The sequence below is a fragment of the Nycticebus coucang genome, chromosome 10, assembly GCF_027406575.1.
Source record: "Nycticebus coucang isolate mNycCou1 chromosome 10, mNycCou1.pri, whole genome shotgun sequence".
NCBI classification, from domain to species: Eukaryota; Metazoa; Chordata; class Mammalia; order Primates; family Lorisidae; genus Nycticebus; species Nycticebus coucang.
In genome coordinates, this window is record NC_069789.1 from 125,222,333 (window position 1) to 125,243,930 (window position 21,598).

General features: G+C 45.7%; 1 protein-coding gene across 6 annotated transcripts in view; it reads right to left on the reverse strand.

Moving 5' to 3' along the window:
- The window catches only part of SIPA1L3 (signal induced proliferation associated 1 like 3), a 243,193-nt gene that overhangs the window by 155,012 nt on the left and 66,583 nt on the right, over nucleotides 1-21,598 (reverse strand). The window lies entirely within an intron of this gene.

Below are 21,598 nucleotides of genomic sequence, written 5' to 3' on the forward strand. Positions count from 1 at the left end.
AAGCTGATATGTGAAGAAAGGACTTTGCCTTGAGAAAAATCTAGGCTCTCAACAGCCTCTGAGATCATCCTGCAATTAATCATGTTTTCTCTTATGACCTATATTCTATTAATAGCACACACTAACGATTAGCACTGGTTCTTTTATTGATTGATACAGTCCACAAATATGACTAAGCCTGGGTCACTGACTCTGCGGGGCTCACTTCCTCATTTTCTGTCTCCAGTACCCTCAGGCCCACCCTCCCCAGAAGATAAGTGTGCTATTACAAGTCTCTGAACACAGAGCTATGAGGACCTTACTGTGCTGGGGGCCCAAGGGTGGGCCTGCCTCCAGCCTAGCCTGAGATGCTCCATGGTAGAGCAGCTTGCAGACAGACCCCTGCAGAGAAGCTGTTCAGGGAAACAAAAATGCCATGCAAGGGTGGTGCCTGTGGCTCAAAGGGGTAGGGCGCCGGCCCCATATGCCAGAGGTGGTGGGTTCAAACCCAGCTCTGGCCAAAAGCTGCAAAAAAAAAAAAAAAAAATGCCATGTGACCACTTCATGCACAGCAGATTGGCCAAAATGTCAAAGTCTATTGAAGTTGTGGAGTAAGGGGAATACTCAGTCACCCCAAGTGGGTGTGGAAATTGGAATAGACATTTTTGGAGAGCAATGTGGCAATTTCTTATAAAAATAAGGAGACAGTAACCTCAGTGACATGCTTCATTTCACCCAGTGACCAGTCCAGGGTTCCCTCCTGAGCCCCCAAACCCATATATGGCCTTGCAAATTCTAATCTGAGTTCAAGCACAGGTTTTTATTTTGGTTTTACTATAGTCCAGGCACCATTTTTAACTCATCTGACCCTCATAACAACCTGTGTAGTAGGTTTTACTAAGATCCTCATTTTTAATGGATCAGAAGAGGTACAGAGGTAACTTGCCCATGATCACACAGCCAGGAGGCATTTGAACCTAAAGTTGGTGGCTTTACAACCACCAACAATGCAGTTTACAGCACGGGCTTAGCCTTGAATCCTATCTCCTTCCACATATAGATAAGCAATTCCAGATGGGTCAAAGATGCCAATGTGAACGGAAAAACAGAAGGTAACATAGGAGCATATTTTTATGGGGGCAGGTGAAGGGTGCCCATTCAGGGATTCTGGAAAACTGTTTCTATTCTCATCACAAAAAGGGTTAGTCTAGAATGCAGATGTGGTGTTCTGGGGACAAAAGAGATCTTCTCTTTTGTCCCCAGAACACCCTACCCAGAAGGTTAGAGTGTAGCAGCCACGTTGTGACCACAGGGTGGCAAGAGAGTCATTGCAGTGTTGACCTATCATCTCTCCCTCCAGACGTTGTCGCTGGCAGGAATGACCACCTACGGGCTGAAGTAACAAAGTTGCTTGTGTGTTCTGACAGTTGTAGGCAAATATCAAATGCATTCCTAACTGAAACACCTGCTACAGCCACATGCTGTTCCACCCCTTGGGGAGAGTCTGGGGAGAACCACTGACATGGACTTAAAAGCGTCTCAAAATTTCAACTCAGAGAAGAATTTGAGCATGGCTGAACAGAAGCACCTGGAAAGATGACCTGGGGCCTGAATTAATTTTCAGAGGACCTGAAGAGGGAATAGAATTTTTCTCCCTACGAGAAAAGAGCAGCTGGGGTGACTGTCATTTTAAAGGCCAAGCCTAGCCCGCTGGCACAACTGCATTGTGGTCTGCTGGCCCCAGGCTCATGGGCTGGGGAAATCCTGCATAGCTTGTGGATCCTTTTTCTTCCTGTCACCAGCCATTTGCTGGATGTGCCAACAGTTAAGCCCCTTCCTGCACTCCTATAAAAACAGCTTGTCAATGTGGTTTCAACTGCTGGGTGCTTTTCTACAAAGCACTGTCCCGGTCCCAGCTAATCAGATGGAAGACAGAACAGTGGTCACTCTACCAAAATAGGTCAGGCTTTATTTTTAAATCCTCTTATTCATTATACATTGAAAGGAAAAAACCCATTAATAGTGAGAATGTCTAAGGTTACTTAACCTCTCTGTGTCTCAGTTTCCTCATCTATAAAATGGGGATGATAATAATAGGAGTGTTATGAGGATTAAGTGAGAAATTACTCCATGAAAAATGTTTAGAACAGGTGAACAAAAGCAGATATAGGCCTTGCCCTTATAAAATGTACAGTCCACAAGAAGGGGCAGAAAATACAAAAGCGAACAGATACACATATAAGTGGTGAAAAGTACCATGCGGGAAACCTGGGTGAATTCAAGTCCATAACTAAAGAAAAAGGAGAAGGAACCTACATGAAAAAGGGGGTAATACCCCCAGAAAGTCCATTAAATTAACTGAAGAACAGATGAACAAAATATGGTGGCTCCAAGCAATGGAGATTCAGCCATAAAAAGGAACCAAACACTAATTCATGTACAACAGGGATGAGCCTTGAAAATATGGTGCTGAGTAAATGGAACCAGTCACAGAAGGCTATTTTTTTTTTTTTGAGACAGAGCCTCAAGCTGTCACCCTGGGTAGAGTGCCATGGCATCACAGCTCACAGCAACCTCCAAGTCCTGGGCTCAAGCGATTCTCCTGCCTCTGCCTCAGCCTCCCAAGTAGCTGAGACTACAGGCACCTGCCACAACGCCGGGCTATTTTTTGGTTGCAGCCGTCATTGTTGTTTGGTGGGCCCGGGCTGGATTCGAACCCACCAGCTCAGGTGTATGTGGCTGGCGCCTTAGCCACTTGAGCCACAGGGCCACATATTATATGGTTTCGCTTATCTGAGATGTCTGGAACAGGCAAATCCAGAGACAGAAAATAGATTAGTGGTTGCCAAGGGCTGGATTAGGAAAAACTGGAAGGTGACTGATGATGAGTGCAGGGTCATTTTGGGGCTGATGAAAATGTTTTGTAACACTGTCGATAGTTGCACAACCTTGTGAATACACTAAAAGCCACTGAATTATGTAACTTACAATGGTAAGTTTTACAGTATGCAAATTACATCTCAATGAAAAGACATTCAAAGGGGTACCCAGACAGAATTATTAGATTGGTAATAAATTCGTTAACGAAAAAGAGACAGAGGCTCGGCACCCACAGCTCAGTGGTTAGGGCACCAAGTCACATACACCGAGGCTGGCAGGTTTGAACTCAGCCTGGGCCAGCTAAACAACAATGACAATAGCTGGGCATTGTGGTGGGCGCCTATAGTCCCAGCTACTTAGGAGGCAGAGGCAGGAGAATCGCTTGAGCCCAAGAGTTTGAGGCTGCTGTGAGCTGTAATGCCACAGTACTCTACCAAAGGCAGCATAGTGAGACTCTGTCACAAAACAAAAAAAAAAAAGAAAGAAAGAAAAGAAAATGAGAGAGAGAATGAATTCCAAAGACAGAAGAGGTTATAGGAATCTGTTCAAAGAAACTCACGGGGGGTGGGGGGTCCCCTGTGGCTAACTTGCTTTGGCAAGGGAGGGTGTGCCTTCAGATGTAGCTGAGTGGGCAACAGCCAGTCATATGCTTTTTATTCTAAGTATGACAGGAAGCAGGGGAATGATGTGCTTTGATTTAAATCTCTGAACGATGCCTCTGGTTGAATCACAGAGATTGTCAGTGGCTGGACACTGGGTAAGGACAGCAAAACAGGAAGGAGGCTGACGAAGATCTATTTCAGATCAGGAACAAGTAGGCCTCACTGATGGATTTGCCATGGGGATGAGGGAGAAAAGGAAGATCTAAGAATGACCTTCATGAGTTCTGAATGGCCTCATGGGTTTTTCCAAAGTAGTTTTTCTGACAGATTCAAACTGCATATGACATTAAGAGCAGTTCGCCAAATGCCTGTTAAATGAGTTGAATAAATAAACAAAGTGACTGCTGTGGGTTTTGTTTTTCTTTTGGTAGGGCACATTTTTGTACTTTCAATAAAGATGTGAATTCTCATTATCTATCTATGTATATATGTGTGTTTCTGATTTGAGCAAATGGGTAGTAGATGGTGTCATTTGCCAAGATCGAAGAAAAATAGGCACAAATAAGGCCATCAATTATGTTCTGATTAGAATGTACAGTCAAGGGCGGCGCCTGTGGCTCAGTCGGTAAGGCGCCAGCCCCATATACCGAGGGTGGCGGGTTCAAACCCGGCCTCGGCTGAACTGCAACCAAAAAATAGCTGGGTGCTGTGGCGGGCGCCTGTAGTCCCAGCTACTCGGGAGGCTGAGGCAAGAGAATCGCTTAAGCCCAGGAGTTGGAGGTTGCTGTGAGCTGTGTGAGGCCACGGCACTCTACCAAGGGCCATAAAGTGAGACTCTGTCTCAACAAAAAAAAAAAAAAAAAAAAAAAAAGAATGTACAGTCAACTGAAAGTGTATCTGTCCCTAAAAGTGTTTTAATTGCTATTAAATACTATTACCCTAAATTATTCAAGTTTAAATTCTGGCAAAAACAGAGCACTATCTCAAACTGGACATTTGTTACAAACAAGACAGGGCAGGCTTCCTGGGGTTGTGAACCAAGTAGCAGCATGTGGCCCTTCGCTTGGACTAATCCCTTGTCACTGTCTAAAAACTCTCCACCGCCAAGAGCGGTGGCTTACACTGGTAATCCTAGCACTATGGGAGGCCAAGTGGGGGTGGACTGCCTGAGCTCACCAGTTCAAGACCGGCCTGAGCAAAAGCAAGACCCTGTCTCTACTAAAAATAGAAAAACTAGCCAGGCGTTGTGGTGGATACCAGGAGTTTGGGGTTGCTGTGAGCTATGACGCCATGGCACTCTACCCAAGGTAACAGAGTGGGACTCTGTCTCAAACTAATAATAATAATAATAAATAATTTTGCCTTTGAACTTGCATTTTGTACTTGAGGATTCATGGAGCATGCATGTGAGCTGAGGAGAGCCATGCAATATGCATGCCTGTTGCTCCTTGCTACGACATTCACATACAGCATTCCTGATGCCCCATGAACCATCAGTGACGCAGGAGTGTTCAGCAAGACTCCAAGTGAGTATAATGGAACTGTGTTACCATATTTGCAGCCAAGTAAGTGGGGACACTGACAGTCCCAACAGGCCCTTCCATTAGAGTCAGAACTTGCTTCCAATGCAAGAAGGCAATGGCATTCTGAGAAACACTAAAGGCCAGGGAACCCTAGCATATACTTTCTTACTAATGACAATTCCCTGAAACAGCCAACCAGGTAACCTGAATGATGACACAGAAGAGAAAGGCAGGGACATCCACAGTTCCTGAGGGGAAACTCAGTCCTTGTTGACTTATCAGTAAGCCAGAGGTAGAGTGTAGGTAGAATGTGCACATATCAACATATGAAGTAAAAACAGTTAAAATGGCTTTCTGTAGCATTTTCACTGCTCTGGCAAGAAGGAAAGAAGTATGCATGTATAAGTTTATTCCTATAAGCCAGAAAATAAAAGATGCGTAATTTAGTGATTCCACACCAGTGAAATGTCTGCTATTTCCATTTACAATTGGCATGGCACAAGATGGAGATGAAAGGTAAAGTTTATGCTAACAACCTAAAATTTTAATTTTTCTTTAGATAGAATGACTTTAAAAAGCACATAAAAATTACTACGACAAGTTGAGAGAAAGAAAGACCATAGAAGACACAAAAAAGTTTTAGATTTTAGTACCTTTAATGGTACTTTTTTCCTGCCTCTTCAACAAGGGGTCCTGTATTTTCATTTGATGCTGCAAATCACATGGTCAGCCCTGAGCCCAGCAGTAGGCTGGATGAATCAAGATTCAGGTTCTTTCTATGTCTCCCCTCAGCTGCCCAGAGAGCCAGCTTCATCCCAAGACTGACTCCTCTCCTGGCTATAAGTTGGCTGTTCCTAGTCCAGGAGTGTGTCACGACCCCTCATTGGTCCCCTTGCCCTGCCCATACCTCTGTAACCTCACAGACGTACATTGTCCTCTGGGGTCCTTCTGCCCGCAAAGAGTCAACCCCTTCTATCTACCCCATGCAAGACGAAGCCACTGAGTCAGCAACAATGGGGGCTTCCCTCCTCTGAGGGGTTAGAGGAGTAGATAAGCCAGTGAGAAGTGAGCTCTCACTTCATTTTTTTTCTGTCCAATCTGATGTGCAGGGAAGCTCTCACTTCTGATGAACAACCTCTGGGAATGGAAATGGGAAAAGAAGCTACTCCAGACATAGGAAGGGGGAAGGCCTATAGTCAGGAGGAAGGAAGAAGCACTGTGAATAAACATGGTCTCCAGTTGAGGCTGGGAAAAGGCCCAATTTGATCCTTCCATCTTTCCCTGAAGAACAGCCACTGCAAGTGAAGCCCAGCAGAGGACAAGTTGTGACACAAAGGGGTCGTGAGCCCCATCCACTGACAACCACATGCATCTGAAGGGGCTCCTGACCTTGGCAGAATACATTGTTATCTTAAAATCAGGGTGGGGAAGTAAGGAGAAGGGAAGCACAGTCTCAGAGAGGACAACCCCACGGCACCAGCCTCGGAAACCACAGTGCCAAGGGCACCCCCCGAGTGGTCCAATGCAGCAGTCCTGTGGGGTTTGGTCCACCCACAGCCTTCTTTCCAGGCCCACTATCCCCAGCAATAGGGCCCACCCCTTTTAAGAATGGGGCCTGAGAAGCACTCCAGGGGTGGCTCTGTGTGGTGGGCTTGGGGAAGACGAGAGCTAAGTTGTGCTGCCTGCCCCTTCAGTCTGAGGTCCTGGCTCAGTGTTTCCCATTGCATTAGTCCCACAAAGTGGCAGGATTGGTGGCACTGTGTGCTTCACAGCTGGCCGCACTGTATGCTTAGTTCATTCTAATGAACAATGGGGACATAGGTCTGACTTGTCACAGTCAGCAAGTGGTGACTTCTCCCCATGGCACCTGGTGCCCAGGAACACATTAGCCTCTCCTGGGCTGACAAGAGGTCCACATAAGCATTCACAAATCCCAATGGCATGGGCTCTCCACCTGCAATGCCCTCCCAGTGGGCCTCCCCTGACCAGAAGGTGAAGTTCATTTTGACCACAACTGAGGATACTAAGGATACTAGAAGGCCTCCCAGATAGAATGCCTGGATGAGTGGGCCATGTGACAAAGAAGAATATGAAGTAGGATATCCAGTCCCCCAAACAAAATGACAATAATTACATATTTTATTTTTTATTTGGGACAAGGTCTCACTCTGTCACCTGGATTAGAGTACATGACATCATCATAGCTTATAGCAACCTCAAACTCCTGGGTTCAAGAGATCCTTCTGCCTCAGCCTCTCAGAGTGCTAGAACTATAGGCATGTGCTACGGTGCCCAGCCAACAATGATTATATTTTGTATAAAACAGGATCATATCATATTTACTTCTCTAAATCTGGCTCTCCCTTAAATACAACACAGAAATGCCTTGAAGTCAACAAACTGTCCTTTATACCTACTCTTTTAGGCAGCTGATACACCAATGGTATGGATGTACCATAATTTATTCAATCATTTCCTGAAAAATGGACATTCGTTTTATTTTCAGGGTTTGTTTTTTGTTTTGCCACTGTAAATAATGCTGCAATAAATAGCCTTTTGTTCTGGGGCAATTACTTCTGCAGGGCAGATTCTCAGGTGTGGCAGTGCTGGGCAAAAGACCAGGGCGTATTATGAGTAATATTAAAGAATGGTTTCCAAGTCAAGAAGTAGAGGTGCACATATAACAAATGCTTATTTTCATATTGAGTATCTCTGGGAGAGCAAACCTGACATGGCCATTCTCAGGGGAGGGGAATTGGGTGGCCACGGGCAAGGGAGGGAGATTTACATTCACTGTACCCCCTTTTTGTGCCACTTGAATGTATTAATGTATTATCTCATACATGTACTGCTCATTCAAAAAAACAAAATACGATTTTTTTCAGACTGGCTTCTAAAAAGTGTGCAATGATTTATTTGTCCTCTAGCAATGTGGGAGAGTACTTAGTTGAGCTAAATAATGCCCTATATTTTTGCAACCTCCTTCAAGGTTGTTCATCCCTCCTTTTTTTTGCTTTTTTAGACCTCATCTGAGTTAAAATGTGTCAAACTTTACTTTCTTGTAATCCATGATTCCTCCTATTTCACAGCCCTAGGGCAGGCAGAAGGCAGACTCCCAGAGACACTAATTTTGACAAGTGGCCAGCACCTCCTAGCAGCACAAGAGAGAAACCCAGGTCAGGGTCAGAGCCAGGTCTTCAGGGACTCAAGGGCTCTTATGTTAGGAATTTGCAGACATGCTGTTGTTTTAAACACACACTAGCTGAACGAAACTAGCTGAGGGGCCTAGAGTTTCCCAAATGCCCAAAGCCCCTCAGAAAGGGGAAAAGAGGCCTGCAGCAGTGGCCATTGCCCCTGGGGTCTGGGCCAGAGACAAGAAACAGGAGGGGACAGAGAACATGGAAGAATCAAGTTCATACAAATAAGAGTCCTTCTCATTCACTTCCTGCAGGTCCAGTCTTCCTCCAGGGCTGACCCAGAACCAAAGGCCTTTGCCAGCCTTTCAATCCCTGGGAAAACAAAGCTGACCTAAATGCACAGAGTGAGGCCCTGAGAAGGGCAGGAGCTCCGTCACCTGCTGCACCTCAGCTCAGACTCTGGACTCACCTGGGGAAGGGGGTGGGGGGCGAGGAAGGGGACCAGACTTGGCTAGGTGAGAAAGTAGCTCTAGGGAAGGTGAGGGATGGGCAAACATGAAAAAATCCAAATAGGCAGCAACTCTACACTATTCAGGTGGTGGATTAAGGTCAGGTGCTGCCACTCCACAGCCCAGGTGACTACTCCGTCTTGTACCCCATGCACTCCATGGTCTAGCCTGAGCTGAGCCAGGCGCAGAAAGGCTCCCTGTACAGCTGCTATAGCAGGTCTTAATAGCTCTACTAGGAGCAATTGCTGCCGGAGTGGGGCAGAGTCTGGAAGAGAGGACTAAGCAGGGTTACAGACTTCTACTGAGTGTATATTTAACAGAGATTTGACAGGGAGCATCAGAGATAGAGAGATATGGAAACCAATCTCAATGAGAAACAGAAGTTTGATCATCTGTGTGGCAAATGCTATGAGAAATAAACAAGCAGAAGGCTCTCCACCAGTCTTCCTCCAACCCATTAAGGCCTCCTGCTGGCCCGCAGGGCTTTGCAACATGATTAATCATCCACCTCATGTCCTCACAGGAAACCAGACCCTGCCTCGCTGGCCACTGGGAGAATCCCCGAAGCAGATGGGGAAGCGGAGTGGCTATGTGGCCAGGAGGAACACCATCTTGGTGGTCAGCTACAGCCAGAATCAAATGCCAGCCCTGCAACTTAGCAGCATGTGACATGTGGCCCATCACTAGATCTGAGTCCTGAAGCTTCTTCACTAGGTAAGTGGCAGGAAGAGTAATATCCACCCTCGATAGGGCTGTTGGGAAGGTTAAATGAGGTAACGGGCATCAAGGGCTTAGCAAAGTGCCTGGCCCTGAAGGAACGCTAAAAGATGTTGGCAAAGTTGCCACTGTAACTGAAATACTGAAGAAATAAACAACACTCTCAGCCCTTCAAGTTTGAGGACATCTCTTGGCTAAACTTGACTCTCATAATACAAGTATGAAGGATGCAGCCTATGTGATGGGTCCTCCAGAGGACAGCACCTTCAGAATGGACATCTCCTTCTCTCGCTACTTATTCTCCATGGAGTAGCTACCCAGTACAAGGGTCACCCAAGCCAAAGAAAGAGACGGGTCCGAGATGGCTGGAGACATGCGCTGTGAGGACACAGGCAGAACAAATCCCACTTGTTCCCGTCTCTCCCAAGGTGACTGAAGAGAGAATGTGGGTAAAGGGAGAATTTGAACAGCATAAAAGGCAGTCTACAGAGGTTTGCTTCTTCCCCCGTCAGAATAGCAGTGGACTCTTCATTTTGTTCCTCATTTCTTAGGGTACGAGCAAGGAGGGAAAGGGCTCTGGGGGTTTGCAGTCCCCATCTGTAATGTGAAAATAATATGCATTATTCAGCACATACCTACTAAGCAACTACCACAGGTCAGACACTGGTCTAGAAGCTAGGGATAGAGTAACAAAACAGACACGATCCCTGCCTTCACGGAGCTCACATTCTAAGAAGGATGGTGCAAAAAGCAAACAAACATCTAACATCAGGACGCCAAGTGCTATGGTGAAAAATAAAGGCAGGGACAGAACGTGAAAGGGAAAGCCATTTTAGACAGGGTGCTGAGGAAGGCCTGAGGTGGCGTCTCAGCCATTCAAGCAGAGACCTCAATAAAGGAACTAAATATATACATGCACACATATATAAAATTTTGGATCCGTGTGTGCACAGAGATACACATACATACGTAATTATACATGTGTGTAACACATATATATGAAGCCAAGAAGACCATGCCAGCATGGAAACCGGAGGTGATCTAGTTTGACAGTTGAGCGCTGCAGGGCTGACTAGAACTGGCATCTTCACCAAACCTGCACTCTCCCTCCATTTTCCAATATGCCTTCCCTGAGAATTATGAACAAAAGGTGTTTTGTTTTCTTTCCATTGTTGTATTTGGCAGCCTACCACAGACAAGAGAAGCCCCTTCTATCAGGACTTTATTTCCACTTCCTGTCTACAAAGCCCTCAAGAGTATGGCCACATGAGGCGGTGTGATTGTATCTATTCCCATTTTGTTTTTTTACTTCAAAATAAGATATGTGCAGTGTGCATAGGAATTTGTTCACAGTTTTGTTTTTTTTTTTTTTTTAAACTATAGTCCGGCCCTCCAACAGTCTGAAGGACAGTGAATTGGCCCCCTGTTTAAAAAGTTTGAGGACGCCTGGTATTAAGAAATCTCACAAACTCCTCCAGCGCCCCGGGTGGTCACGTGGGGCTCCTCCCACTTTGCTCTGACAAGCACTGCTGCCATGAGTAACTCTGGCCAAGGGCCACTTCTCACACCTGGAAGCAGATCTGAAAGAACTTCCCAGAAGTGGCATTGCAGGGGCCAAAGTAAGGGTGTGTGCAAGGGTCACAGAGGGAGATAGGGCCCAAACCCCCTACACTTTTCCTGCCACTAGCAATAGACTAGCTTTCCCACTTCCCCACACCACTGCCAGCAGCGTGTGCTCAAGCCTTTTGCTCTTGCCTTTCTGAGAGGTGAAAATTATTCTCTCAGCATGATTCTAATTGGTATTTTTCTTACTATACCCAGGCCCCTCCTTTTATGTGCTGTCACAGCGCCCCAGTGTCTTGGCTTCCTCCTTTTTGTGTATCTAAAAAGTCATTTCCTATTTCTAGAGATGAGGCTGATGGCAGTATAGGGGACATGTCACCTCCCTGACGAGTGTTCACAGGCCAGTATTCGAAAAGCCCTCCTAGGGCACTTTCTCCCTCCCGTCTCATGCCTGGCAAGTCCTAGAATGTAAAAGGCCCTGATGCCAGACATGTTGCCCCAAAGCCTACAAGGTCAAGCATGACTTGGTCCTGTCCACTTCTTACACCTTCTGTCCTCCTCACTCATGACACTCACACATCTGAGGCTTTCCATTCTTCCAAATGGCTCTACCTCGGCTTGGGTCTTTTATATGCTATCCCCAACTACCCCCCTGAAATCACCATGGACACCACCCCTTCCCTAGATTGGCAAACTCCTGACACTGTCAGTCTCAGTACCACCTCCCCGACTAGTTACAGGACTCCTGGGCACTCCATTCTTTTCCCCTATGATTTAACTGCATGTTTATGTGATGCTTATATCTTTACTACCCCTCCCACACACACAAGAGACTGAGCTCCATGAGTGTGGTGACCAGGCCATCCAGTTCAGGGCTGAATTCTCCATAGCCGGCACAGAGCCTAGCACAGAGAAATGTGGTCAGGGAGTGTCTGTGGACTGACTGACTGACACACGTGCTAAGTAACAGGAGGTGGCACTGGAGACACACAGCATGAACAACACAGACTGGCTGGCTCCCTCCTCCTCAGCTCGCGTGCCCAGTGTGTCCTCCTCCCCACCCCACCCCCATCCCAGCTCTGACCTCTCCGGGCCGTCCTTGCCTGGGGAAAGGTGTACCTCTACCATGGACTCATGGACTGAAAGCGCTGCGAGGACAGGTTCTGGAGCTATATTGTTCCCCATTCTGTCCCCAGCATCACCCAGTCTAGGGCCCAACCTAGGGCCCAAACATTTATATGGCCAATAAATGTTTGCAAGTGAATAAATGGTATATACCTTCTAAGAGAGGAAATAAACATTGAACAACTCCTTCCTAGTTAAACACATAACCATCTTGGCACTGAGCCATGGAAGAGGACTCCAAGACACTAGCTCACTGTGACAGCATCTAAAAGGAGGGGGCTGTGACCAGGGTGGGAGTCAGGAGTCACTTACTGAGGAAAGGACATTTCCACTACGTTTGCAGGAAGAGCAAGAGCTGGCAGGTGAAAGGAGATAGGGAAGAAGTTCTAAGCAGAGGGACCCACGTAGGGTCATCTCTGGTGATGGCCTGCTCAACCCTGCACTTGGCAACTATGGGACAGGCCAGCTGCTCAGAGATGGAGTGTTGCCATGCTCTATCTAGAATTTGAGATATTCTTTTCTGAATATTTTTTTTCTTTTTGAGATAAGGTCTCACTGTCACCCAGGCTGCAGCATAATGGCACCATCACAGCTCAAAGTAGCCTCAAACTCCTGGGTTCCAGTGACCCTCCTGTTGGGATTACAAGTGCAAGCCACCACACTTGGCATCTGTCTAGAATCCTTATGTGTCCTCAGGCTGGGTTCTGGCCATTCTAATCCAGGGAAGTCTGCACAGAATGCTAACATATAAGACCTCAGGGCAGGCCCTTTAGGGTGATGCTGAAGGACAGATGTAAAAGAGAGGTCAGCATCAGCCCAGCCAGAATAGGGGTGGGGGGAGCATGGCAGGGAGCACAGAGAGCACTGGGAATAGGGAACAAATGCATTCAAGGGAAGCGGCCTGGTGACTGGAGGCCAGAGTACAGCTGGGGGCCAGAGCCCAGACCACACTGCGCCTGGTGGGTCATGCTGAAGAGCTGCCCTTTTCACTGGGGACTGTGTCAGGAATCTGGAAAATGCAACAGACACTGGTCATTCTATAGCAGCTTGGGGATGAAATGAGGTTTTAGTGTCACTATCTTCAAGAAGTATGACCTAACTACTGTCCTTAGGGATCTTTTCTAAATGAGTCTCAGTTCAGAGGTTCTATGAACAGGATATGGTAGGCACCCAGGAGGGGACAGAGGAATGATGACTTCATCCCTGCCTACAGCTGACTGGCCCCAGAAGGGCACTTGACTCAGCATGGCCTGTCATAAGAAGTCCTTCCTCGGCCCTGGTTTGCCCACAAGGAGACCTCTTCCCTTCCTTGGGTTGCTTTGCACCTATGCTGAGAGAACACCGGTTACCCTCCTGCAGCCGGTGCTGCAGGGTATACAGTTCAGCAGTCTGTGGACGGCCAGGTTTCATTGCCAGGAAGAGACTATGAATATAAGGGAAGGAATAAAGCAGACACGGGGGTGAGGAGGGAACAAGTTAGGACGAATCTCCATAGTGGCAATTGTATTCTGGGTGCCACCCGTTTCTTGGGTGCTTCCCAGCACCATCCGCCCTCCCCCTGCGGGTGGAAGCAACCAGCTTATTAGTGTGATCCCACCCTTCTTATCCCAGGGATCAGTTCGGGAAGGTCACATGACCCAGGTTAGCCCAGTCAGAGGAGCTCTGAAGCGTTGCATTATAGTTGAGGGGCAGATCCCCTCTTTCTCTCTCAGGACAGGGATGACGACAGATGCTGGCAGCCAGCCTACAATATTCAGGGAAGCTAGGTCTGAGGATGATACGGACATCAGAGGGAAAAGTGAAGGGACAGAAAGAAAGTGGGTCACTGGTAAACAGCCCTGAGTTTCTGGACTAATCAGCCAAGACGCTCACCCACTTCTGGGCTTTCCAGTTGAGTGAGCCAATCTTTTCCTCTAGAGTTTATGCCCATGTGAGATGGTATTTCTGTTACCTGCAACCAAGTAACTGTACACAGTCCTTCCTGAGGACTTACATCAGATCTCTGGGCCACACCTACATCTTCTGCTTAAATTTCTATTTTGTTTAAACTGTTGCAATATAGAAATTTGGCCAAGGACTTAACTTGCCCGATGCCACAATTTCCCCCAACTCTAAAATGAGGGTAAACAGACTGAGTGTGGTGGTTCACTTCTGTAATCCTGGCACTCTAGGAAGCTGAGGCAGGTAGATTGCCTGAGATCAGAAGTTCAAGATCAACCTGAGCAACAGCAAGACCCTATTAAAAATAGAAAAACTAGCCAGGCATTGTGGCAGGCACCTGTAGTCCCAGCCACTCAGGAGGCTGAGGCAGGAGGATGCCTTGTGCCCAAGAGTTAGAAACTGCTGTGAGCCAGGCTGAAGCCATGTCACTCTACCCAGAGTGACAGAGTGAGACTCTATCTCAAAAAAAAAATAAAATAAAATGGGGGTAAATATAAATACCTGATTGAGTTGCTAAAGGATTAAAAATGATTTAAAGACTACCTAGCACACTGTCAGTTCTCAACACATTTCAATTACTATTTGAAAGCACCAAGGGGTAGCTATAAAGAAATTAGCCACACCCCTCCCCCATTCTGTCTATACTTCCTTTGTTCAGGTCAACAACTTCTTGCTTCACACACAGTCCTAAACAACAGCTAGCCCAGTTTCTGTCACAAGGGTGGCAAATCTTTCCTCCATGGGGAGGGGTCCCAGTGAAAGATCTGACTACTGCTTGGGGAGCTAAGTGGTAGAGGAAGCCCTCATGAACTCATTTCTCCATCTAACACAAGCTGTGGTCTAAAGTTTCAAAACACAGGCTGGGGCATGCTGGCACAATCCCAAAGGGAGACGAAAGAAAAGAGAGCCTGGATGGAAGAGAAACCACGACATGATAGGTCCCACAACTGACTGTCGGGAGGAGGCTCCCGGGCTGGATTCCAGCCACATCCGCTCTCTGAGGAGCTACAAGGCAGCAGGAAAAAGGGACCTGCCATGTCTGTATTTACAGCTGGGAACTGGCACTGGCACGGGAAACTCAAATAAACTCAGTCATCAGGAAGCGAGAAATGGAAGATGCTTCCATAGCAACGCCCATCTGGAAATCCCTGCCCACAGCTGGAAATGTTCAGAAGCAAAGCTTATCTAGAGAGGTACATCAAATTCATTTTTTCCACTTACACCCAGAATATGATACTTAAACTGTACTTTCTTGGGGAGTCTCTGTGAATCCCCTGTTCTACGGCTGAAAAAATCTCATTCTTCTTCTTTTTTTTTTTTTTTTTTTGTAGCGACAGAGTCTGACTTTACTGCCCTCGGTAGAGTGCCTTGGCGTCACACGGCTCACAGCAACCTCCAGCTCTTGGGCTTGTGTGATCCTCTTGCCTCAGCCTCCCAAGCAGCTGGGACTACAGGCGCCCGCCACAACACCCAGCTATTTTTTTGTTGCAGTTTGGCCGGGGCTGGGTTTGAACCTACCACCCTCAGCATATGGGGCCGGTGCCCTACTCACTGAGCCACAGGCGCCCTCATTCTTTTCAGAACAATCAGAACATAGTATTTATTCAAGTGGGTGCGTGTTTCTTATGTTTTCCCCTTGGCTGTGGGCTCTGCGAGGGAGGGACTGTGTCTGTCCTGTTCCTTGGTGCCTGGCCCAGAACAGGTCTTCAATCAATGTTTACTGAATAAAAATTTCAAATTAATTGTCCTGCTCTTCATTTTGTTATTCATAACTAATATATAGATAGATAGATATAGCAGCGAGCTAAGAGTGCCCCACACCTCATGAGGTGCTACTGCCACACTATTTTTAAAATAATGCTCTTTCTCTTAAATGGTATCAGGAAAACTGGAAATCCACACGTGAAAGAATAAAGTTTGACCCTTACCTTACACCACATAAAAAAATTAACTCAAGGGGCGGCGCCTGTGGCTCAGTGAGTAGGGCGCCGGCCCCATATGCCGAGGGTGGCGGGTTCAAACCCAGCCCCGGCCAAACTGCAACAAAAAATAGCCGGGCGTTGTGGCGGGCACCTGTGGTCCCAGCTGCTCGGGAGGCTGAGGCAAGAGAATCGCGTAAGCCCAGGAGTTAGAGGTTGCTGTGAGCTGTGTGAGGCCACGGCACTCTACCAGAGGGTGGTACAGTAAGACTCTGTCTCTACAAAAAAAAAAAAAAAAAAATTAACTCAAAATGGATCAAAGATCTAAATTTAAGGGCTAAAACTATAAAACTCTTAGAAGAAAACGGGGGAAACTTTATGACACTGGATCTGACAATGATTTCTTAGATATGACACCAAAGCACAGGCAACAGAAGAAAAAAATACACAAACTGGGCATTATCAAAAGTAAAAACTTTGGGGCCAGGTGCGTGACTCACACCTATAATTCTAGCACTCTGGGAGGCCGAGGCGGGTGGATCACTTGAGCTCACAGGTTCAAGCCTAAGCAAAAGGGAGACCCTATCTCTAAAAATAGCCAGGTGTTGTGGCAGGCACCTGTAGTCCCAGCTACTGGGGACGCTGAGACAAGAGAATCGCTTGAGCCCAAGAGTTTGAGGTTGCTGTAAGCTGTGACGCCACAGCACTCTGCCAAGGGCAACACAGTGAGACACCGTCTCTAAAAAAAAAAAGTAAAAAGTAAAAACTTTTGTGTATCAAAAACACTATTAGTAGAAGGAAAAGGCTACACATGGAATGAGAGAAAATATTTAAAAATCATATCTCAGATAAGGGGTTAATGCTGAACTCCTATAACTCAGCAACAAAAAAAAAACCTAAACAACCCAATTTAAAAATGGACAAAGGACCTCAATAAACATTTCTCCAAAGAAGATGTACCAATGAAAAGAAGCTCAACATTACTAATCATTAGGGGAAGACAAACCAAAGAGATACCACTTCACAACCATTAGGATGGCTCTTACAAAACAGAGAGTAAGCACTGCCAAGGATGTGGAGAAACTGGGACCCTTGTGCATTGCTGGTGTGAATGTAAAATGGTATAGTCACTAAGGAAAACAGCACAGCAGATCTCAAAAAATTAAACACAGAAGCATGTACAATCCAGCAATTCTACCTCTGTGTAAATATCCAAAAGCAGTGAAAGCAGGGACTCAGAGAGATACTTGTCCATCTATGTTAATAGCAGTATTATTCACTATAGCCAAAAGGTGGAAGCAATCCCAGTGTTCATCAACAGATGACTGAATTCACAAAATGTCATATATCCAGATAATAGAGTATTATCTACTTAAAAGGAAGGAAATTCTGATACTTGCTACAACATGAATAAACCTTAAAAACATACTACATGGCTTAGCATCTGTGGCTCAAGCAGCTAAGGCGCCAGCCACATACATCTGAGCTGGTGGGTTTGAATCCAGCCCGGGCCCACCAAACAACAATGACAGCTGCAACCAAAAAATAGCCGGGTGTTGTGGCAGGGACCTATAGTCCCAGCTACTTGGGAGGCTGAGGCAGGAGAATCACTTGAGCCCAGGAGGGTGACAGCTTGAGGCTCTGTCTCAAAAAAAAAAAAAAAAAAATACTAAGTGAAATATGTCAGTCATAAAAGGTCAAATGCTGTTAACAATACCACTCAAATGAGACACTCAGAGTAGTCGATTTCACAGTGACAAAGTAGAATTTTGGTTGCCAGGGGGTTGGGGTGGGAGAGGTGGAATTATTGTTTAATGGGTACAGAATTTCAGTTTTGTAAGATGAAAAATATTCTGCAGGCAGATGGTGATGATGTTTGGACAACAATGTGAATGTACTTACTGCTTCTGAACTGTACACTTAAAAATGGTTAAAAGGTAAACAACCTGGTTACTATATTTATCAGTAATATAACTGGGCATAATAAAATTAAACCCTTGAATTCTAGGTTACTATTGAGCTGTGCATAGCTTCTCATTTATAACTTAAAATAAAAATTGTTTATAGTTAAGGTGTGTAATTTTTTGATGTACATATACCTTGTGAAATGACCCCTATAAAGCCAAAGCTAATTATGAAGTGGAAAATTTTATGTTATGTGTTATTTTATCACAATAAAAGCTTTTAAATGGCAACTTTCACGTTATTTATATTTTACCATATTTTATCACAATACAAAAGTACTAAAGAAAACGCAGTTCTATCTCAAGATCAGAACCACAAAAGAACCGGAGTTCTTCCATCTCAGGAGTCAGAAGGAATATCTAGAACAGGTTGGGCAGGTGGAAGAATGGATGTTGAGGAATCATCTTAGAAAGCAACAACTTTCAGAGTAGAAATTTATAAACCCTGAGTACAACACATCAAGGAAAGTTGGGACACAGACTTCTCCAGATATTCAAACGTTAAACAGAGAGCTGGCATTCCAGGATAATTCTACCCATACTTCTCAGAAGCCGTGGTTTATGTGATGTCTTACCTTTTTAACATTTTTCCTTTTCATAAAAGCAGTATATGCCTATATGTATATAGAACACTTGGGGAAAAAACGTGCAAAGAAGAATATAAAGTTACCCATAATCTCCCCACCAAAGGATAACTAACCTCAGTAAAGATGTTAGGACAGTTCCTTCTATCCTTTTTCCCCAAGCGTGAACATCTGTTGCCTGTAATTTCCTAGGAGATTTTGTTTGGTTATGTTTTTTTGAGATGAAATCTCACTCTGTGGCATCAGCCTAGGTCACAACAACCTACAACTCTTGGGCTCAAGCAATCCTCTTGCCTCAGCCTCCCAAGTAGCAGGCACTTGCATGATGCCCGGCTTGTTTTTCTATTTTTAGTATAGACAGGGTCTCACTCTTGCTCAGGCTGGTCTCCAACTCCTGAGGTCAAGCAATCCACTTGCCTCGGCCTCCCAAAGTGCTAAGATTACAGGCATGAATAATGACACAAGGCCACCTAGGAGATTTTGAATATCAAGTAAAAAACAATAGTTTTAAATGGTGAAATTATGCCTATATCCTCTTTATACTGAAGAAGAGGAAGAACTTCCCTCTTCCTTTCCTCAAATTTTCGTTTCCATATGAACTACTAATATAGACCAAGGGTCCTTAATCCTAACTGGGCAGACAATAATAATTGGCACAGCCAATATTGATTAAGCAATTCCTACAGAAGAAGTAATTTTAAACACTATATAAGAAGTATCACCTGTAGTCCCAGCTACTTGGGAGGCTAAGGCAAGAGAATCGCTTAAGTCCCAGAGTTGGAGCTGTGACGCCACGGCACTCTACCAAAGGTGACATGGTAAGACTCTGTTTTAAAAAAAAGAAGTATCGGGCGGCGCCTGTGGCTCAGTCGGTAAGGCGCCGGCCCCATATACTGAGGGTGGCGGGTTCAAACCCGGCCCCGGCTGAACTGCACCCAAAAAACAGCCGGACGTTGTGGCGGGCGCCTGTAGTCCCAGCTACTCGGGAGGCTGAGGCAAGAGAATCGCTTAAGCCCAGGAGTTAGAGGTTGCTGTGAGCTGTGTGAGGCCATAGCACTCTACCGAGGGCCATAAAGTGAGACTCTGTCTCTACAAAAAAAAAAAAAAAGAAGTATCTAATTTAACCCAGGCAACCCTACGTGGGAGGTATGATCATCATTTTGCAGATGAGGAAACTGAGGTAGGGAGAGATCAAGCAACTTTTCCAGTTCACATGGCTTTTTTTTTTTTAAAGGCAGTGAATTTAAAACACACAGGTCACATGACTCTTAAGTGGTGGTGCCAAGTGGAATTAGGACAGCTAGCCCTCTTTCCCCTGGTCTACACTGCTCAGAACTGGGGCAATGATGATCCCAACTATGATCTCTATTCAGGACAGATCTCTGTCTCTATTCCCCAGGTTTGTCATGATTATTCATATTTCTCTCCGGATTCATTCTGTTTCCTAAAGGAAATGAGAAATTGCTGGAATTCAGCAACAGTGAGACAGCCGGAAGCTACAGCTGACCACAAGCACACATGGGTCTCCTGCTGGGCTGCCCAAGAAACATTCTTAAATGATGACCTTTCTAGAGCAACCAAGGGTCAGTTCCTGGGTGGATCACCCTCCACTGACCAAGATCCACCCAGCCCCAGATGGGCTGTGAAGTTTCTCCCTAATTTCCACAGGGCAGTAGAACCAAGAACTCCCAGTCCACCACCTACTCACATGTGAAACCAGAGAAAAGGCTAGAGCCAGTCGCCGGTTTAACAAGGATGGGCAAGAACTGCCCGTGAGTACGTTTGTGTGTGTGTTCAGAGGATTATTGGGACTATAGTTAGTATTTAGTCGCTATCAAGAATCAGTCAGTTATGTTTTTACCATTATCACACAGATCCTTGGAGAAAAGCAGTTTGTGACCCTCTCCACCTCAGGGTAAAATCAGGCCAAGGGAGAAGAATCCCAGGAATTAATTAGGAAGGAGTATGGTCTCACCTCCAGAGCTGGAGACAAATGAGAAACTGCTCATGCCCCTCCAGTTGTTGACCCACAAAGGGGGCCATGGAGAGAACTGGGGGAGTAGAGGGCTGCAAGGCCACCCCCCCAGCTCAGATCCTGTGTATAGCAGGATCTCAGGATCTTTTCACCACTGCACAAACTTTCATCCTACTGCATGTGTGCATGCCGGGGAGTGGGCAGGGCTGTATTTTCTTGTTCACATTCTAAAAAAATTAGGGAGAAAGATACGGTAAACTCCCACATACCCAAACCCATGTTCAACAGTTGTTAAGATTCAGTCACATTAGCTTCATCTATTCCATATTTATTCTTTTCTCCCTATTTTCCTTCTGGGAGTATTATGAAGTCAACCCAGGACATCATGTCATTTCAACTTTATGCACTTCAGCTTCCAGCTCTGAAAAATATGGACATTTTACATATTAGGCTAGTTCCATTACTGATCAAAATTACTACAATTTTTTTCTTAGAAGATAAGACCCAGGACTGACTAAGAAGTAGGAAAATAGGTCATGTCAGCTTTTAGAAATAGAGTAATGCCTTTCTCCTTTCTGCAGGGCCTCTTGGCAATACATCCAAAAAGGTTTAACAAGCCATGAGCAACTTCTGACTCAGCTTTTCCGTTCATGCACTCATCAAAAAAAACATTTACTGATGTCCACCGTGTGCCTGGCAATGCCTGGCTCTTCACCCTGATACAGAGGTAGAAACTGAGGCACAGACAGGTAAAGGCACTTGCCCAAGGTTATACAACTCTTACGTGCCAGGTCTGGGATTTGAACCCAAGTAGTCCAGGTTTAAATCACAATGCCAAGTCCTAGCAAGATACCATATGGAGCCTTCCAATTGGGAGACCATTGCTCCAGGTTCCACAGAACACCTCCTAACTGTACTGGTGAACTCTTACCAAGTGACTCTTCCCCAAACTCTGTGTATGAGGCAGGGACGATTTTATTAGTCCTACTTTTCAGACAAGAAAACTAAAGTCCAGATGATGAAAGAAAGCATCTATTATATTATTATATACTAGTGGACACAGTATCTGTACGCTGAGCATCTCTCTTGCATCCTCCCTACCAAACACCACCTTCTTGGATAGGCATGTGTAAAATAGGAGTCTTCCCTGGGAGGCCGAGGCAGGTGGATTACTTGACCT